We start from the raw sequence: 21,788 nt of genomic DNA on the forward strand, positions 1-21,788 counted from the left end.
AATGTGGCTAGGACCACCTTTCTTACTTCCAGGCATCTTTCAGGAACCCCTAGGGAAGTGACTAGTTTCTGATATGGTCCAAACCCTGTGATTTGACAATTTTATGTGTCACCGAAATTGAAAAACAAGATCAGTTTAAGTCAAATATAGTGCTTAGATCCACATTGGTCACATTCTGGTATGTTCCGGGTACCCCCCAGGTAATTGTCCAGTTTCTGACTTGGGCCAAAACCCAACACGCAACAACATACCAGACAAATTTCAATAAATACAGGTTTTTATTATTATTTCACCGGGAAGCACGAGGAGCAGGAGGACGAGCAGTTCAAGGCTTTTTGTTAAAGCCGCACATCAATCCCGGAGACAGCCATCGGAGATCTATTTCACGGTAATTGCCGGATAAAAACCGTGTACGAATGCGCACGAGATTAAAAAATGGCTGACCACGAAATCAGGGTGTGAGTTGGTTTTGATTCGGGTTTTGACGTTTGAAATAGAACGGTCAAAAATATACCAACCGGTGCGTACGCACACAATTTGATCTATTTTGGCTAGATCTTTTTAATTGTAGCTGGTTCAAATGTGACATAAATTTGGATCTAGATCAGACCACCGCTAAAGATGCCCTAATTAGACGCATGGTTCTGGATTATTGTCTTGTCTATGGAAAAACGCTTAAAGGTATGCAACGGTTCATATAAACAGCTGCTGCGTATATTTTCCTCCCATGGTTGACCGGTTCAATACAATTAATAAAATAACTGATACCGTGAGGACAATATACCTGAAAGTTAAGTTCAATCATTCAGAACGACTGAAGAATTATTTATGTTGAAAAATTGCAACCTACATGCATTAAGCCATATTTTTTAGGGTGTGCAATAATTAGATACAAAGTGTGCAATAATAGAATTTCAAAGCAAATGATGCGTGCAACAATTGGGCTCTAAGACATATTCAAAAGATTTATTATAAGAAAAGTTCTAACGAAAATAAATTGCAAATAAGCTAAGGAAATGTTTTATAAATCGCAATAGAGTATTTCTTGATAAATTTCAACTTAGAAAACGTTTTCAACTTCGTAAGTTAATTCGCTAAACAACATAAAGCGCGTGCTTAGCTGTGCAACAATTGGCAAATTACCATAATTAAATAAAAAAACCCGAATTTATCCACCTATGGTGTGATCAGACCCTTCTTACTTATTTAAGTTTATTTATTTTATTGTCATTATCAGTGACCAAGCCCCCCACCCCCGTGTCATCCAGTGACGCTACGCCACTGCCTGGGGGTACCCGGAATATATCCGGGTGTAGTCTATTTGGTGAGGCTACCAATCACCTTATCATCGTATTTTAATGTGATTTAATGGGTTTTAATTCAATTCATATTCAAGCAACTTCCCCGGGGTACCCGGAACATGTCCAAGTGTGTCCAATGTGGTCTGGAATACTTAACACGACTTGCATTGATCTTATTTTTGAATTCTGTAGTAATTTGATGTGTCGCATGATGATTTTGATACGTTTTCCGTTAAATCCAGCGTGAAGGCCCATATTCACCGGATCTTATTCCGGCCATATCTCCGGAACCGGTTCACCGATTCCAAAACCGTTCAATAGCGTTCAATGGGACCCCAAGACCTATCATTTGGCGCCGAGTTTGTCCAAATCGGTTGAGCGTTTGCTGAGAAACGTGAGCGCATTCATTTCGTTACATAAACACACACATACACACATACACACGTACACACACACACACAGACATGTTCCGATCTCGTCGAGCTGAGTCGAATAGTATATGACACTCGGCCCTCTGGGCTTCGGATCGATAGTCGGGTTTTCAAGTGATATCTATACCCTTCTTTGTAAGACAATAACAATTGGTTGAGAATTGAAGAGATTCAAGAGTTCCGTGACAGGCATCGAAAGCTCTCAATTGGGTTGTTTAACCTCGAAAAATATACAAATTTTTATATATCATCTGATAGAGTTTTGTTTTCTGATCACAACGATATTTTTATCGATCCCGTAGACGTTCATCTCGATTTTTAAATCAAGATTAAAAATTTTGATCGTTGACACTAAATCTATTCGTTGACAGCTCGCTCCAGTACAAACTCCCACCAAGGGGCGCTAAGATGGTGATTTTTGCTAATGAAATCGTACTTATTTAAAATAGTTCCAGTGTACCAAAATTGATGAAATTTTGGATTTCGGTTCGATTTGTAATGCAGATAACAAATATGTATTTACCTCAATACCCCTAAACAACCCAATTAATAACTGTGGAAGTGCATCTAGAACACGAAGTTGAGAGCACGCAACAAGTTAATAAGCAATAAGCTTGAATTACGAGAAATAACAAGATGAAGAGTTTCATAAAGTGTTATGCCAAAATTGAAAAATTTAGAATTTTGAGAAAACTTTAAAGAAACTTTGTATGTAGTTCCAATGAAAAAACTTTCTTGGTATGAGACTTGTGAGATTTTAAACAAGTATTAATGAGGGTCGCCGCTCTGGGACATATAACATTAAAAAGTTTCTAAGCCCTTAACAATGTGCAACATTTTCACAATATGTTGAATACCGCGAACTTAAAAAGGGTTAAGTGTTTGAGTATTTGAAATTTAAAGTATTTTGTTTCAATTGCATCAATCTTTCAAGGTTTGCCAAGAGTGTAGCCAGGGATGGCAACACTCTTTGGAACTTCATTCGAGTGATTAGTAGACTTATGTCCAACCACTACTCGCTAGATGCTCATCTCAATAGAATAAACCTCGTGGACAGCAACATCTGTCGGCGTGGAAACGGTTACGATGACATCGATCACGCAGTTTGGCCATGTACGGATAATGACGCCGCCAGAGAGCGACTTTTGAGAACCCTCGAGGCCCAAGGAAGACAACCCTATGTTCCTATCAGAGACGTGTTGGGAACTCACGATACCTACTATAAGTACTCGGTTTATGTGTTTCTTCAAATGTCTAGTATATGAATTTAATTCCTTTGTCTTTTGTCTCTCTTTAATAGTTTCTGTTTGTCTTGTCCCCCCGTCTCGATGAGTCTCATCGTGACCCACTGGTCGCCATAGCCGGTCGAACTCCAGACGAAACTCTGATGAGACAACGAAACATTACCCCCAAGCTCAATGTACCTCTCTAACCTCAGGTAAGACGCGAGTATTCGACCCAACTCCTACTGGACATAGAATTAAGTGAATTTTGTTACAAACAATGAACTATCGACTCCGTAAAGCTAACGCGATTGAGCTTTCCAAATAAAAGAAATAGTTTAAAAAAACACTCTTTGGAGCATCGTTCACTTTTTTAACATCGAAAACTAACGTTAAGTCCAATTGACTTTTTTGTAAATCCATCTTAAAATGCTGAATTTATCCACCTTCTGACTAGATCAAATTTTGAGCAACTTTCCCAAAACATCTCCAGGTGTTGGCTAAAGTGGTCCTGGGATCTTAATGTAACCAGCAATGAGCTTCCTTTAGAGCTTTCATGTAACTTTATGCGTCACACGATGGCTTTTGGCTCTAGTTTGAAAATAATGTAACCAATGTAGTCTGGGACATCAGATATGTCCCATTTAAACCAGGATCTTGTTATCGAATTCTGATGTAAACGCAGTCATACATTACGTGGTCGATATTGAAAATCGAGTTAATAAACTACAATTGCATGTATTTGTTATATCAATATGTTTAAGAAACACTTCTCGATTTTGCACTAATTGCCAGCTAATAGCGAATTCGTTTTTCATCGGGATGCGAAACCGAACTTTTTGTCAGTGTGAACCTCAACCTGAGGTAGGTTTTAAAAACAAACGATCAAACGACGTTTGTCGGAAAGCAAGCAGACCCAATCCGACCAGGTTGGAACAAATTCGCCAATAAGAGAACCATTGTTCACCAATGGTGCAAAACATTGAAATCGACATCACTGCCTCCCCCTTAGGAGCGTTGGCGGTACTAGCTTGCGACCAATCAAGCAACCAGCGCAGGTAGTCACTCTTACTAAGCAGTTCGGTTAGTCGCGTTCGTGATGAGCATACTACCCACTCCGTACTGTATAAGAGACCGCGCGAGTAGAACCCCATAGTAACCTCAGCTGACCGAGTGTATTTATGAGTTTCAGCAGTGAGTGTAAGCGTGTACAAAAGAGAAAGAGTGCGAGAGAGAAAGAGTAATATATAGACAGGCAGCCCCAAGCGGGTTAAGTGTTTTAGCGAATCCTAGGGCAGATACTGATCGCGAATGCTATTATCAGAACGGTTCCGAAGATCAACGCGCGCGCGTCGTCCTGCCCTGGATCGTGGGCTTCGTCAGACGTTGAAATTTTTTCCCAAGGAGTTCCCACAGGTTTTGTCCGCAAAGGTATGTCAATTTACGAAGAGTTGTCCATCTACTGAAAACAAGTGATAAGCGAAAAGTTCGATTAGATTAGAGGCAGTATCGTCAGTGCGGTGTATCGACAAGTTGTGTACAAACTGAACTTATGATACACGTGAAGAAGACGGCCGAGTGTTTGTGGTGATCTTCGTGGAAAAGTGTTGGAGTTTGCTATCACCACGCTTAGCTCAACCGGGTGATGTTCTGGCAAAAAGAGAAGCTAACGGCCATAAAGTGAGTGAGTCCAAACACACATGGTGGTAAAAATAGTCAACAAGTGTCAAATTTATAGTGAGGAAAACGGAAAAAAATAACATCACACACGCGGAAAATAAACGCCCAACGAAAGTGGCTCTAGAGAGAATACAAGAGTGACAAAAAGTGACCGCCGGCCGTTGCTGCAGATAAATAAATTACCGACCAATTATAGCATGAAAAATAAATAAATAGATCGCCTCATTGTTGGGGTTGGCCACTGAGAAGAGGCTGACGACAAAGAGACGAGTTGTGATACAAATCGTATGATAGCGATATTAGCACTAATTAATTGCTCTATAGGTGATCGTAAATTACAGCTCCAGGTCGCGCTGGTGAATCCGAATAGTTCTTTTCTTTATTGTTTCAATAACCACTGGCATCAAATGGTGAATAACACTAAACAAGCCGACAGCGATTCCCGGATTAATTAACCCCAAAATTCGTCACCGACCAAAGGGTATATTTGTGTGTTCACTCATCGGAAGCCGCAGTATTACGTCAGTACGGTGCGGCCAGTAATCTTCTGCAGTTTTAGTAGTAACCGGTAGCAACGGCGGCGGCGGTGGTGGCGACAGTGACGAAGACACAGACGACAACAACCAGCTAATTAGTCACAAGCCGGCACAGGTGGTTGGTTGGCTAGAGGTGCCCTTGTGTGCTAGGACCAACCAATCCTCTCAATCGATAACCGTAAGACAGAGCGGCACGGTCAGACGATAAGATCGGTTTCTTATCATTAGAAGGTGAGGCAGTCGTTCGTTCGTCGCAAGGATTGATTTCTCTCCCTCTCTCTCTCTCTCTCTCTCTCTCTTTGTGGCTCTTCGGACTGTGCCAGTCAGCTTGCATTGTTATTGCGAAACGTATAAATGGAAAATTTACGAAGCGGAATGCTTGATTCATTACATTATTTGGGAAAGATAAACCGATTTTTTTCCATAAGACGTTACATTTTATTTCGTGAGCGGTTAACAAGAAACTGTAATGCCATGTTCAGACTAGAGAGTTGTAACGTGTTATAAGCGATTTTCGTGATACAAGAACAATATTGATATATTGGACTATGGGCCAGATATTAAAATTTCAAGGCAAAATCAAAAAAGTTTTTCCAAGCCAATCAGGCAGCTAGGAATTGGGAAAAATCAATACTGGCTAAAAGTCCATCCGCAAACAACGGTATTATTTTACATGTTCCACTTAAAAATGACAACAATCCAGGTGGAATTCAACATTCAAATTGGTGCCAATAGTTTCTGCAGATATCTGCGAATGAAGTTGCAACTGGACAATGGAGTGGAGTGCCAACCGGAGTCTAACAGGGAATGTGTACTGTCATTTTAGGTAGTTACATCTTACTCCAACAGTTGCATTGAATTTGACGCGCTCTTCTCAAACAAACCATCCCGTGGAAAACTTAACATCTATTGCAAATTTCGTTATTCGTTTTGTTGGATTGTTGGAAGGAGATTCTCTAATTCCCGCGGGTTCCACGTAAGTGCCTCTGCTTACGGACCCGTCGAACCATTTTTGGCCCTTCATACAGCAGTATGTTGAATTCAGAATGATGACGAAATTTGATCTTGCTGTTGACTGGAGCCGCATGCAGGGCAAGCCCCAAGCTAGGATGGTGGCTACTTACATACATACAGCCATTCCATAGCAAAACGATTGGTAGTTTTGTTCCTTATCGCAAAATATTAGACCCGTATTTTTTTTTAATTTTGTCATTAAGGTGACCATTTCCATGTCAAAAATGGCTTTTCTAAAATGGCTTTTTTTAAAAATTCATAACACTTGAACCACTGAACCGATTGCAAAGATCAAAATGTCAAATGAAAGATAATTAAAATTATTTTTTTCAATACAATAATATTAGAAATGGGTTTTGTATAGAAAAACATTGATTGCATTTGTTTTTTTTTATTGTTTTCATGGTTTGTAGACAGAGGGTATTTTATATGTTTCCTTGTAAGCTTCAATTTTTCACACAATATATCAAAAAATCAGCGATGTGTTTTATTTTGTTTTTGAGTTATATTTTTTTGAAGTTATCAAGTTTTGGGTTCCGCTCAATACTCCTATGCGACTAGACTACCATGCGTCTCCATTGATACGTAGCTAGCATAGTCACATAATCTTAACCAATTTTCTGCTTCTGATGTTATAGGAAAACCCAAAACTTAATAACTTCATAAAAATATAACTCCAAAACGAAAAAAAAACAAATAGCTGATTTTTTTATATGTTGCGTAAAAAAGCCTAAATTTTTCAAAGAAAAATATTAAAACATATTGCGTCATCTGTGTATAAACCATGAAAAGCAAAAAAAAAAAATGTATTTCAATACAAAATACGTTTTTTAATATCATTATATTTTTTTCTATAAAGTATTGTTAATTCCCTTTCATATGATATTTTGATCTTTGAAATCGGCCCAATAGTTTAAAAATTATACATTTTTGGAAAAAAGTCATTATTGAAAAAAAAATATTTTGGACCACCCAAACATAGAAATGGTCACCCTAATGACAAAATAAAAAAAAATACATGTCTTATATTTTGCGATGAGGAACAAAACTATAAATTTTTACGAAATTCTGAGAACCACTATATCGTTTTCCTATGGAATGGCTGCAAATCTGCGGATGAAATAAGCAGAATAGTTTTAATCAAGCACATATTTTGAATATTTTCAACATCCAAAATTTTTGCTTCAACCATTTTATTCCTTAGCAAAAGTTCTGATTTTTATCAGAGTGGTGAGCAAACCGGGAAATAACCGGGAATTTGAAAAGTGACAGGGAAAACTGAAAACAAAATCCCGGGAATTTAATGGGAGAACCGGGAAAAATCAATAAGCCTATAAAAAATAAAAGTTCACCAAAACTCACTACGCTTGCAAATTTTTCCCTTGGTAACTTCGTGAAATTTCTCAACGTTGAACTTAAATTATTGATTGTATTTTGTTTTGTTTTTTTTTTTTTGTGGAGGTTTATATGAATAATGTTTATTTTTTCTACTTAAAATTATTATGAACTTTATGAAAATTAAATTTGAGAATTCATGATTTCTGAGCCATGCAGTTTTCAACTTTATAGACTAATGTGTTACTTTCCAATTGGTTTAGTATTAACCAAGTTTAAAATTGTATAATCGAAACTTAGATTAATTTCCGGTGACTCTAATGCTATGTTCAAACTAGGGAGTTTTATCATGTTATAAGCTGTTTACAAGATTTAAGAACAATTGTGATACTTTTTTCTTGTATGACGAAATCCTCTTACAACACTAAAAAGTTCTATAGACTAAGTAGCTGTGTAGTGTGGAGTCATTTGAAATGGTTGTCAATAAAAAAAATCCAACGGTCAGGACCAACACCAAGGCTAACGTCCCTTCATCAAACTCGTTCGAAAGATAAAGTACAGGGTGATTCGGCATAAATGTTGATTTTTTTTATATAAGTATATTCCAGATATACTACAATAAAACCAACAATCAATTCGAAACTAACGATTTGAAATTGGCTCACTACTTGACTAGCCTATTGGTCCCAAGCAAAATGATTAACGTACCCCATTCTAGTATAAATTCCAGTACTACACTATGTTTGTTTTGATTCGCTATGAAAGTTTGACAGATAAAATGAGGGGTTCGTGGATTTTCCTATGTTTCGAGGGGTGCATCGATCAGCTTGGGTCCGATGATAGTACCAGAGCTGAGCCTAAAAGTTGAGCTCGTTTCTTCGGGATCTTCTGGTCTTAGAGTTACCTCTATGATAAAACCTTCAACTTAACCACAGCTGGCACGGCAGGCACTCTTTAGTTCCAGCACTTTTAGAGTCCTGACGATGCGGATTTTCGACGCATGGTTCCTTTGTACCTTTATAATAATGCGAAAAAAAAAATGTTTCATTCTTTCGAAGAGATTTGAGTTTCTTAAAGATAACACTCGAATTTATACAGATTTATGACATGCTCCATTTTCACTTCCATGGCCGCTTGAAATCAAAAACGAATCGAAATCCTACTATCAATACAAGCTAATATTTGTAAACACTTTAAAACAAAAATAGTTGAACGTATGCCGATTTTACCCATCTAGAATTGCATTATTTGTGAAATCGGTGACAGTTATTCTGAATCACCTTTTATAAGGATCAACACTCAAAATTTGATTCTTAAATTAAATTGTAAAGTAATAAAACAAGTGTATCCTTAAAGGCTTACCAAATTTATTCCTACCCAATGAAAAAGTACGATTAATCCAGTGCAATAATCACTAATGAGCATGAGCATGAGCATGAGCATTGATGACCCTACATTTCAGTAGTTGCTACTCCGTGATTGGCCAAATTCAGCGAAATTTGCACAAAGAACCATATTAATGGGGCGTGGCTAGCAATCCATTCTCACTGTACAAAATCCGGAGAATCCTTATACTGTCTGTTTACGTCAATAGATAGATTTCGTTAAAGCGCGAAACTTTATCCAGTGTACCAAGCCTCAGAACTGTTTCGTTTAAGATATATAGGGTTTTTCGTCAAAATTGTATTTCGAAATGGCTGCATTTAGAAAGACGCATTTCGCGCCAAATCGAATCGAAGCTGGCAACACCCTCTAAGATTTCAATAAAATTTTCTGGATGTGTAGACTTTGACTAAATAAGCACTTTTGCATACTCATTTTTTTCCAAAATTTATCTAGACTAACATTTAAGATGGACCAAACTTTTTCTGCCATTTTTTTTCAAAAAAATATTATGAAAAAATTACAACTCCTACAAATATGTGTTGTATGGATGACTTTTAGAAAATTGTACAAGTTTTCGAAAAAAAAATACTGAAAAAAATCCATTTAAGATCTACACTGAAAAAAATCTATTTTTAAAATTTAAAGTCGTTTAAAAAATGGCAATGTTTGATTTGGATGAAATTTGCCTCAAGATAGGTAATTATGTTTACTACCATCGGTCCATACATCGCGAGATAGGCACTTTTAAGGAAAAAAAAGTTTTTCTTGCAAAAACTTTTTCGTGTCTGAACTAATTTTTTTAACGTTCCATTTTCACACAAAACTAAACCAGTGAAGCTCAAAATCATCTCAGAACCCAATGAAGCTCAATTTGTGATTCTATTTTGTCTAATAAGCAACTAATCACTTGGATTAATAGATAATTCCATATGAAAAGGGCTTATATCATTAGAAAATAATATAATTGATTGTATTGTTAACCACTGAGGCAATATCCGATACTTTTATAGCAGCTTAGCATTCTTAGCTAAAATAATCCATAAAGAATTAGGTATGAATAAAATTTAAATTGAGATCTTCTTTCGTATCAACAACGATTTGGGAAGTCAACCTATCGCATCATAATTCTATATGCTCTTCTGTTATTTATACCTAAACCATTAACATTATATACCTACCACTTCATTGATTTGAAACTAAGGTTGATTTCATACAAGCAGCAGTCAATCTGATAACAAAAGTTGTGAAGACAAGTTTTAGTAAAATTAATAAATCATGGACCAAAGTAGTAAATTAAGACTCAAAGGATTGAAATGTTGTGCTTATATAAATAATCCGAGATGCAACCGAAATAAGTTACTGGCTTTGATGAAACGATGAGCATTTGTGAGTAATGCCGTAGCGTGATATCTCATAATAGAAGTCCAGTTATGAAAAAACGCCGATCGGTTGGGAATGAAGTAAATATCCAACCCTCAACTAGTGGGCAGCAGCAGAGTGATGATCCAGGTCCATCATTGAGTGGCCATCAATCCGTAGATGAGCTTGGTAAGAACAGTCATCCTGATGATTCTATCAACTTTTGCATCATTTTGCCTCAGTAGTAGACAACAGAATAAGGGAATGATATTTTTGACAAGGTCTACATGTCCAGAAAGTTTTATTGAACTGTGAAAGGGTGCTGCCAATTCCGAATACGATTTGTCGAGAAACGCATCATGAGCACTTTTCATATGAAATTCTCGATTAATCAAAGTGAGCTTAAGTGCTGATTAGACAAAATTGAATCGCAAATTGAGCTTCACTGGTTTAGTTTTGTGTGAAAATGGCAAATTAAAAAAAAATCAGTTCAGACATGAAAATTTTTTTTGTTAGATATTTTTTTTCCTTAAAAGTGCCCATCTCACAATGTATGGATGGTTGGTAGTAAACATAATTACCTATCTTGAGACAAAGCTTAATCCAAATCAAACATGGCCATTTTTTTAAATCGACTTCAAATTTTAAAAATCGTTTTTTTTTCAGTGTAGATCTCAAATGGATTTTTTCAGTATTATTTTCGAAAACTTGTACAATTTTCTAAAAGTCATCCATACAACACCTTTTTGTAGGAGTTGTCATTTTTCCAAAATATTTTTTTGAAAAAAAAATCGGCGAAAAAAGTTTGGTCCTTCTCAAAGGTTAGTCTCGATAAATTTTGGTAAAACTAAGCATATGCAAAGTGGCTTATTTAGTCAAGGTCCACACATCCAGAAAAATTCATTGAAATCTGAGAGGGTGCTGCCGGCCAGGGGTTGAAACGGTTGACGTTTTTTACGACACTCGCTTCGTTGTCGTGCGTGACAGTCCGTTTGTATTCGTACACTCATGCTCTACTGTCGTTTTTCTCACACAACACGAACGGTAGAATAACATTCGAGCTAAAAGAAAATTATCAAATACTATCATATGACATGTGTGATTTCGATGCAATTCCTCAATTTGGTGTAAATTAAACTATTTCTGATCAGAAATGTTTTTACTAATACATCATTGCTTGCATTGTTTTTACTAATACATCATTGCAAGCACAACAACAGCAGCTCTTATTATAAGAAAAACCAAAATACATACATTCGTGACGGTCTTCGGCGACAGTGTCGTATGACAGAGCCTGTCATATGACATTTTAGTTTGGTACTGTACTATGATAGCTTGTTTTGCAAGTGTCGGAGGCAAAGGCAGTCGATTATCACAGAAAATGTGTCGACTACCATGACCGCTTACAAGACTGCTGCCAGCTCCGAATACGATTTGGCGCGAAATGCGTCTATAAGCCTTTTGGTAATAAATTTGTAAAAACAAATCTATGAGTCCTAAGTAATGAAAAAATTTTATGAAGAACACATTTTTCACTTCTGGTTATAATTTCTGGTTTAAACATTTCAAACTGTCTGCATTAGACTGGCCCACATTTATATGGGAGAAAAAATTTATCATTTTTTTTTTCAACGGGCCAACCTCCAGATCTGTGCCATTAGGTGAGAAAATCACTCTCTGAAAATTTCAGCTCATTCGGATGTAACACGAGCTGGCGTTTTTGGCATAAAGTTTATATGGGGATATTGGTTGAAATATATGGAGAAATAACATCCCTTCACTCTTTCGTGCATAACACTGGCTCAGCAAACTCTTCTAAGGTCAGAATTTCAGCACATGTAGCTTAATCTATCAGAAACATCACTATTTAAGTTAGTATTATGGAGATATTCATTCTTGAATTTATATGTGCATTTTGTTCGTATATTACAACAAAATACAGGCAGCTGAGTTAATGGAAAACTGTAAAAAATATTCCTATCGACAAATCGGGTAACTTGCATCACGTCGGGATTTCGATTCTCTGTTGCATAGGAAAGCTTCTTGAATCCTAGAACAACGAGGTATTTTCTCTGCAGCAAAACCGATAATTTCGTAATACCAGATAAATTTGTAATACCTCCGCTCTGCAACGACCAACTTATTGTGTTATACTAACGAGTAGTTTAAAGAGTTTAAATGCCAGAATAAAACATTTTTGCTCCAACACTACCTTGTCATTTCTATACAAACATTATCTTTATGGGTCGGTAACTCAAAGGCTACAAATTAATCACGAGTAAATAAAGTGATAGTGATACTTGAATAGCATGCCTGATAGATTTATTACTACAAGACTAAGCAGATTAGCTCAAACGTGACGTTAAATATGCTGCCGCCCTTCGATAGGTCATTGAAGTGTGAAATTATTTTAACTAATTAGCAATAAGACTTGAAGCTTCAGCTTTGAAGGAAACATATTTCAATCTTGAGAGGAGAATCTTGATATGACCGTTTTAAAATAATGCATATTTATTAGAGGACAACCGTATTCACAACCAGCTTTGATAGTAGCTATGCACCAATCAATACAATTGGCATGTTTGGCCGTTCTTACAGTGGACTGTAATTCAATATTTTCGTATACATAACAAAATTATAAAAAAAATTCTGACGACCACACTACAAAACCGGTTCTTGCGGTGAAACATTACAAGTTCTGTATATTTTTTATACAAATCTGTAATTGAATCTTACATTTCCTGGTTTGGTGAGTGAGGATACATATTTCAATCGTGGGTAAATAGTTTAAACAAGCTTGCCGATGTTGCAGGCAACCTTATCAGCGTGTCTAATTGATAATTCCCAGAACCGCAAAAATCGCTTTACAAGCGGCATCACTTGACACACACGGGTTTATTATTCAGACATCATACAAGAAACGTGAATGATAAGCCATTGGGAACTCATCGATTGTAGTGTGTTGTCAGAAACACGCGATAAAAAAGTATCAACAAAATTTGCTTTACAAACACATCAAAACTTCAATGATTAATGCAGCATAACACTTCTAAATCCGACAGAAATGTAAACGATCCACCGGATTTGACCCGGAATGATCGTGAAACACTTGTACCCGTAAGCATTCGTGTCACGCGCGCAAGCATTCGTCCCGTGTTCGTGTACTCAGCCGCAGTAAGCCACTTGTTTGACAAAATGTTTTCATCGGTCAAAGTCAGTTCAGTTCACTTTCCTCCGGCTTCCATCTGGCGGCCGGCGCGACGTGTTGTTGTCAGTTGTAAACCTCAAGTGGACAGTGCTCGGAAGTGCCATATGTGACGTTATCCGACCCTCGCTGAACTTGTTTTCGCACACTCGCATATGTGTTGTACGAATTCTGCTGTTACAGAATGTATGTTTTATTTGCCATCTCTTGTTACTCATCCCGGACGGTGATAGTTAAAAAAAATTTACCACCCACGCTCTGTGTGAATAGCATTCTCCCTAAGCGGTACACATTGAACGGCTATCGTTTATGTATGTATAGTTAGTGTGTAACGATGTCAGGTCCGGGAAATACGCTGGTTAACAGAAACAATCACAAAAGTGTCAACTGTCTGTGGCCAGAGTAGACCGACGGACGATCTTCATGTTGGACGAATTATTTATTTGAAAAACATGATTTTTGCATGAAACTGTGAAAGAATGTAACAGTATTGACTTTGTCGAGATGAGCTTAAGAAATTTTGTTAGTCCTGATATTGTAAATTATTCCTTCCTAAGACTATCAAAAAGAAGATCATTCATTAGTAGGGAACTGTTTTGAGTTTAATATAAGCATATGGCTACCATAATAAAAAAAATTTACCAAAACGAACGATAACCCAAATTATCAAACTATTCTACAAATGGTTTGGATGGTACCCCGAACACGTCGTTAAGTCATAACTGCCATCTGCCAGATGTGTGTGGTCTAAAGAAACAAAGATATTGTTTGAAAGACAAAGTCATAGCAAGCTCTCACCTGTAACACATTATGAACGAAGCGGAAAAGCCCACGCGACGAACAAGAGACTAGTAGCTAATTCGTTTATTATCGGGGTTTGAACCAGTTATAACCCAGTGCGAAAACTAACTTTTTGTCAGTGCGAACCTCAACCTGAGCTGGGTTTAAAAAACAAACTGACGTTTGTCAGAATACAACCAGGCCCAATCTTGATACCCGGTCCAGGTTGGGACTGAATAATAAACGAATTCGCAATAGGACTAAAAACTTGGAATATGGTACTGCTACCTATTAATGCGCTTGTCAAAAATTAAAAAAATGGCTTAAATTTGACCATACCTTGAACTTAAATTGGCAATACTCTGAAGAAGAATTTTGTCAAAGATCGCAAATCGATGTGACTCCTGGGCAAAAAATATTATTATTTTACTTTAGGTACAGTGTATCTCATAATTGATCGTACACCCTAGAGGATTTTTTTTTTAAACATGATAAATAGATATATTTTTTTAAATGGTGGCTGGTGGTTGAACAAATGATTGCTGATTTATTGCTATAGTTTTGGTCTCTTGGAGCTTGTATGAAGTTAGATTTGTTTTAGTAAAGGGCTCGATTTTAGTAAAATTCAACATAGGAAAAAAAATTGGAAGATCCTTCCACTGCATTATTTTAGGATGCTTCAACATTGTACAATTATTTACACATTACACACAACTACACATAGTAACTTGGAGCGTTTGATACGGTATGTCAACGCATCCTTCCACCCCTTAGATTCAAGAAATGTTCCCATTAATTTCCAAGAATCATCTTTGCGGCAAATACAACGCAGTAGGCCGTATTGATATCTCAGATATGCTGAACACATCAATTAGACAAGCAACATGATTGGACCTCATCTAACCTAATCATTTTCCAGGATGCTTTCTCGTACTGGCTGCGTTTGTATTAGATTAGATTAGATTAGATTAGATTAGTCGACGAATTTTAGTAAAATTATTGGCATATTAACGATCTTTATTACGACTAAAAATGAGCAAAATTTCAAGAAGTTTTTTTTTATTTCATTTCAAGTAAATAAGGTTTTTCAAGAAAAAGGCGTTTTTCTTAAATTGCTCTAACTTTTTGTAAAATCGACCAAATATGCCTAATACTGAGACAATAATTGATAAATGTATGCTGAGTCAGCTGCCAAAAATTCAGAGACGTATCTTTTTAACTTGTGCGTTGTTCTAAAATTGAAGTACAGCTGTACGATTAATTTGAGATACACTGTATATATGAGCTTGTAGGTATGTGCGAAGCACTTGGTCTAAAGTTGAATAGAAATAAATTTTTGACTAGAAGTCGAATCTATTTACAGTTTTCGACAAAGTTGTTAAACTTAGTATACTCAATCCGAGGTTTGGTCAAAGGAAAATATTTTTCAATATCTTAACAGCTTTGTTCTATTTACCATACACACCCAAGTAAACAAAAGTTCCGATAAAAGGCGATTTGAGCCTTAAGCAGCTTGGTTGAACGTGGTCTATAGAATTCTTAGCAGCCTCATTTTTAAGTCGTTATAAGACCTTGAAAGTTACGGTACCATAATTGAAGAGCATTCTAAGTAGCTTCCAGTGGAACTTGAACGGCACTTTTAGAGAATAAGTTTTAAAAAAATAGCGGCGTCGGTGGTGTTGTGGTAAGCGTGATTACCTCTCACCCCAGCAGGCCTGGGTTCAATCCCAGTCGGCGCCGCCGGGATGTTCTGAGGCATAACATTTCTGATCACGGCTGATAAGGGAAGTAAAGCCGTTGGTCCCCGGTTCATGAGTTGATGGGTCGATAGGTAAGATCTAGGTGTGGGAGCTGCCTTCCTGGCGTCGGTAGCATTGGTGCTCAGCACGGAAAACAGGATCGACGGTAAACAAATCAAAGGAAAAAAAAAGTTAAAAAAAAGGTTGTTTATTTAGTTCGCACTTTTATGCAAGTTATTTCTAAAGTCAGGTATGAACGTGTATTGATTTATCAGAATTAGTAGTAGTATAAGCACTGTTTGAAGAATGAAACCAAGTCCTTCTTCGTGAGCACGAACCGCTGCGCCATCTGCGATATATTGAAATGAGCTGTTGTCCCGCCTACTGTTGGAGTTTTCAGTGCAAACTGACTGACTTGACTTGAATACGAAACACAACGCCTTGATGTTATTTAAATTGGTGTTTGCCTACTTGATATTCCAACACACTTGTGGCGCTGTGGTTAGCGTTCGTAGATTGCATATCGAATACACGGGTTCGAATACAGAAAATTGCTCTTTAATTTTTTTATGTTTGGATGGAATACTGTTATAAAAATGTCATTTTTAAAATGTTATTTTATGCATTGTTATAAAAATTATGATTTATTTAATCAAGTGATCATTTCATAATTACGTACATGAAGTTTTGTTACTAATAAAGACTTGTGCGGATTGTTGTATGTGGGATTTGACGGACCCTTTTAGTCAAGTCAAGTCAAGCTGCTAAGAACTTCCGCAAGGAAATTTTAAGAAACTTTATAGTTACTAAGAAGTTTCGCTGGGAACTTGAAGTGCTTAGGAATGCTTTTTAAAACTTTTTCGACGTAGACTACGTCTTACAGGAAGGTACTGGGGGTAAATCAAAAATCTAAAATTGCAATCGTCACGAAAAGGTTTAAGAGTTTGAACGCTTATAGCTTTGTCATGTATAGATGAAATTAAAATCCACATACACCAATCGATAGGAAATAACTCTCACAATTTGCTACAATACATGCTTTTCCAATTTCCTTAAAAAATTGTTGAAAAATGTACAAATTAAATGTGATAATTTTATCACTGTTTCAATTGAATAAACGTTCTCCGCAAACCAAGTCATCATAATTGAGTACCATTTGGTTGCGCATCGTTTTGCTTGAACCTGTAAAACTAAATAAGAGCTCTGCCGTCGTTCCTTCGCTCATTAAAGCTTCGGACGGCGTGGCAAGCAGAAGCAGGAGCAAATCAGGAAAAGATGGAATTTTACCCTCTGACTCTGCTGAACATTACCGCAGTCAGGCTAGAGCGCCGCTGTTGTGAATCCACTCAGTTTCGCATCGGACGGACGGTGTGGTAAAATAGCAGCAGTCAGCGTGATCACCTTGATGATAACCAACGATATGATGGAGAGTACGTGGAATTTGTGGAGATCGAACAATTGGTCCTTTTCAGGACCACACATATTTTACAGAAAAAGTTATTGAGATTGTTTTCGGTCCCGTTCAAATAATATGACATATAATAATATAACAAACCCCCCCCCCCCCATTCTCCTATTACGACAACCTAAAAAGAATTGACGTTATTTTTTTCACCTGCCAAAAGCATTTGCATTTTGTATGCTGTACCTCTCACAGCTACAAAATAGCGTAAAACATGTCTGGTACCTTTTTATATGCAATTAGATTAACATCTGAACTCCATACTTTTTTACATATTCCGCACAGAAGATACTTTCTGTCACGCCCCATTCATGAAAAAACGGCGGGAAATCCTATCAGGCTTAATAAGTAGTTTTTGTGCAGAATATGTAAAAAAGGAGGGATTTCGGATGTATTTTTTCTGCAGAATATGTAAAAAATACAAATTACAGATGCATTACTATAAGAACTCTCAAAATCCTATGAATTTACACGCTAGTGTTCGTGAGATTTTGCTTGGCGAACTAAATTTTGATGATTTTGGGCCGTCCCTGTGTTGAAGTGCGATCCAGAGGGACGGTAAAAATTCCGATAGAACTTTATTTGAACTTTATGGAACTTGAATGTGGGTTTTATCGTTGCGGAATTTTCGGTTGTTTGGGCACTTAGAGCTCTCCCGCAAATCCAGATCTTAAGCAAATTCGAGCAAAATTTGCACAGCTATGGGGAGCAAGGGGTTGTTAAGTTGACTCACCCTAGCGCTCATGGATCCACTCAACGATGCATCAGATGAGTGCATGGAGTGATCATGTATCCACTCAAAATTGTGGGTGGCTTCAGACATTGTTGAAGGTATTGAGATGAATCATCACGAAAAACGAATCAAATGATTTAAAACGTTTAATTTAGGCACCCCCAGTGCAATTAATTTTCATCATCTATCAAACTATCCTTGATAAGCGGCAACGAAAAACAAAGGCACGATTATCCGGGTGATTCGATTTTTCCGAAGTGTTTTTTTTAAGCCTCCGAATAATCGTATAGCATTGAATATTCATGATTTTCCTTTAAATTTGACATGTTTGATTGATGTATTGCAATAGAAAATTGGACAAAAGAATAATGAACTTTTTCCTCTAAAGTATATTTAAATTAATTGCATTTTAAGCTAGTAATAGTTTATTTTGCAACTGAAGATTATTAGCTGAAAAATTAAGAAATCGTCTGAAATCATGAAATCAAGTTTAATCACAATATTTCCAATGCTGAATATAATTTATCATATTTTTTTATCGTTAGCGTCAGCGTTGTTATGATATACTTCGTAGATTGGATACTAGCGACACTCACGTCTCTTCTGAAATTCTCAGTTAGACTACTTTCAGGAATAATGCTGGGGAGTAAACATTGGTTCCAATCGAAACAAAAGTAACAGAAGCATGACTGTCGCTATTCCCGGCCACGCCCATCTTTACCATAACTAGCGATAGGGAAGGAAATGTTGATGTAGTACTTACTTAACAAGAGGCCACCGACTTAGTGACACCCTCATAAGTGCTACGGAGTTGGAGGGTTGGGTAGTGTATTCGGCTAGGATTCACCTCAAGTTGGCGATGCAACCAAAATTATGTATTGTTTATTTGTTGTTTATTTAATCTCTCGATAGCCGGCTATCGAAAGAACATATTCATTTTGTTTAGTGATCATGAATTTTAAGAGTCATGACGGAGAGCTTGGGATTAAACCCATGATTTTCTGCTAAGTAAGCAAAAACGATCCCTCCAGGGTCATCGAGCATCTTAGAACCATAACGCTTCGCGACAATACAGGACTACGTTTTCGCTTGGTATGCAAATAGTTTCCGAGGTTAATGTTCAATATCAAATATACAAATGATGGCGGCGATTTATTGTGCTGTGGAAGAGCTTGGGGTTACATCCATGATTTTCTGCTCAGTAAGCAAAATCGATCCCTCCAGGGTCATCGAGCATCTCATAATCCACAGCGCTTCGCGTCAAAGTAAGAATATATGGATGAACTATCTATTGTTGAATAACTATTATTTACGATGATTACATGAAAGAAATAAAATATAAACTACAAACAAAACGTGACTACTAAAATCTCAAAAAGATATTCTTACAAATATATTTCACGTAACCAGGAATCTCAAAACCATTAGACGCTATAATGATACTCTGCACATGTTAGACACAAGAAGAGGCCAAAAAGCAAGCGTCCGACATACAAAACCCGCAAAATCCACTTGCAGTCACAATCAACGATTCTACGAATCGAGAGCGCTCACGAATCATAAAACCGCCGACTGCGGCAATCTGAAATCAAAATTGACAGGCTCTATGGGTCAAACACCCGCCCTCCAATCTCCTTTCGCATTCAACAACACAAATCTCCATTACAACATCTAACGAATTCAAAACTCCGAAAATCTGCCTATCTTTCTATTGGACCTGTGGACATGCGTTAGCTCGACAAATTACAGCATGAACGTGGCTCTTTGAAAAGATGTCCAAGACAAAATTGTAGAAAACTGATACATGGTATCGAAACAAGTAAACAAATAAACTGGAACGAACTCACCAAATGAACGATGGTTTGCACGTGAAGCCAATACTTGAAAGACTGTTGCATCTCTTAATTCTAGCTAAACATTTCATAACATTCCTTCGGATCTCGGATTTCTTCGGAGTTCTTGCACCTGTTTCCAATCAGAATCATCGATTATGATAAACGAAAACACTTTGGAATGCATTTCCAACCGATCACTTACACTTTCTTGTACTAAAATTAGAAAACGTCAAGAAAAAATAAAACCCTAAATTTGACACTCGGAAATTTTTCGCGTCCGTCATAATTTATCATAATTTTTTTATCATTCATTAATTCATTAACATGTCACCTTGATCGGTAAATGTCATTATCATGTATAAATGCTACACCGTATACATTGTGAAGTGTGCAACAATTGGGTGGTGTGCAACAATTGGCAACTTACCCTAATATGACTCAAAAGAACTGCTTATTGAAACATCTTTGAGGCAAATCTGCTAAATCATAGCTAACAATTACTGAGACAAAAATATTTCTTCTTTTTAATAAATTGAAGAAGACCACAAACCTGAGGTTTCGAGGTAATGTTTTGATTAATACAACGCCATAAGATTTTTTAACAAATACGTAGAAACTTTTTTAACGCATCTACACGAATCCTTGTTTTGGTAACACTATCAATGTATTGACCTGGGGCAACACAGCTTTTGATCGTGCGTAATATTTGAGATAATTTTGAGCAACTCTGAGTAACTCGAGTTGCTCAACATGCGATGTTTGATAACACAGCAACCTTTTTGTGTTTGTTCCCCAACTGTCAAACAAAGACGTTCAACGGTGAAAAATATTTCTAAATTCTGCTGCTTCGCATTATCGAATGGTGAATCCTGATAAATGTGGGCGTCTCAATGGAATAAAAAGATCAAAAGGTGGTTTACACTGGATAACTATCCATAGATCCCATGACTTTCCTACTTCTTCGTGCCAATCCTTTGTAAGCCGTTTTCATCCGAAGTGCAGCCTGTTATCGGTCGACGTTGTCCATAGCATTTGCAGATTCAAAATATGAGTAATTTGCTGAAGTACATTTTTGGTTAAATCTTAGAGAAATAATTATAATTATTTCTCTAAGGTTAAATTGACCGCAGTTTGAATCTTCGAGAGGTATCAAAGTTACGACTACTGCTTTATAGTAGTATTCTCTGACTTTTGTCTGAATACCCAAGAATTAGACCTAATAGTTCTGCACTAATACTTGGGCATTCAGAGAAGTCTATTCTAGAAACATAATCCTTGCATTAATTTAGTTGCTGGTTGTCATGATTTTCAGGAAAAAAAAAAACTATAAGCAATTCTATTTGCCACTAAGTTCGAGTCGAGATTAATAGAAAAGCAATACATTGTCATCGTATAGTCATATTCAAAATTGTATGTTTCGATCAAACGGATACCTGATACGGATACGTGATACGGATACATTTGTCATGTTAGGCCATCTTCGGATATGGCATTTTTTACCTTTAGCCATTTTTTAGCAAAGTTCTTAGATTCCGCTTATCAGTGTGATGCATGCTGTTAATGAATTCAATAGATTAAATACCGATTTATAACAAGAATATAATAAAATAATTCTTCCACCTCTTCTGACACATAATGTTGATTTACACTGCAGTTTGTATTTGTTGATGAATATAAGGCCAGACTAATTTGATCATTTTTGAGTAATAATGAGTTACTCAAATTTACTCTGAGCAAAAGTATTAACTTTAAGTACAGCTGGCTTGCCC

The 21,788-nt window shown here is 36.8% G+C and overlaps 1 protein-coding gene across 1 annotated transcript in view; it reads left to right on the forward strand.

Annotated features, from left to right (window-relative positions):
- The first annotated feature begins 4,059 nt into the window (after window positions 1-4,059).
- Window positions 4,060-21,788, forward strand: part of ine (inebriated) — a 76,340-nt gene continuing 58,611 nt past the window's right edge. The window contains exon 1 of the mRNA XM_065222063.1: window positions 4,060-5,402. The gene's annotated coding sequence lies outside the window, so the exon portion shown is untranslated. The remainder of the gene's footprint in view (window positions 5,403-21,788) is intronic.

This window comes from Ochlerotatus camptorhynchus, unplaced genomic scaffold (assembly GCF_037179485.1).
Source record: "Ochlerotatus camptorhynchus isolate MF236.1 unplaced genomic scaffold, CSIRO-AGI_Acam_v1.1 ptg000014l, whole genome shotgun sequence".
Classification (NCBI taxonomy): Eukaryota; Metazoa; Arthropoda; class Insecta; order Diptera; family Culicidae; genus Ochlerotatus; species Ochlerotatus camptorhynchus.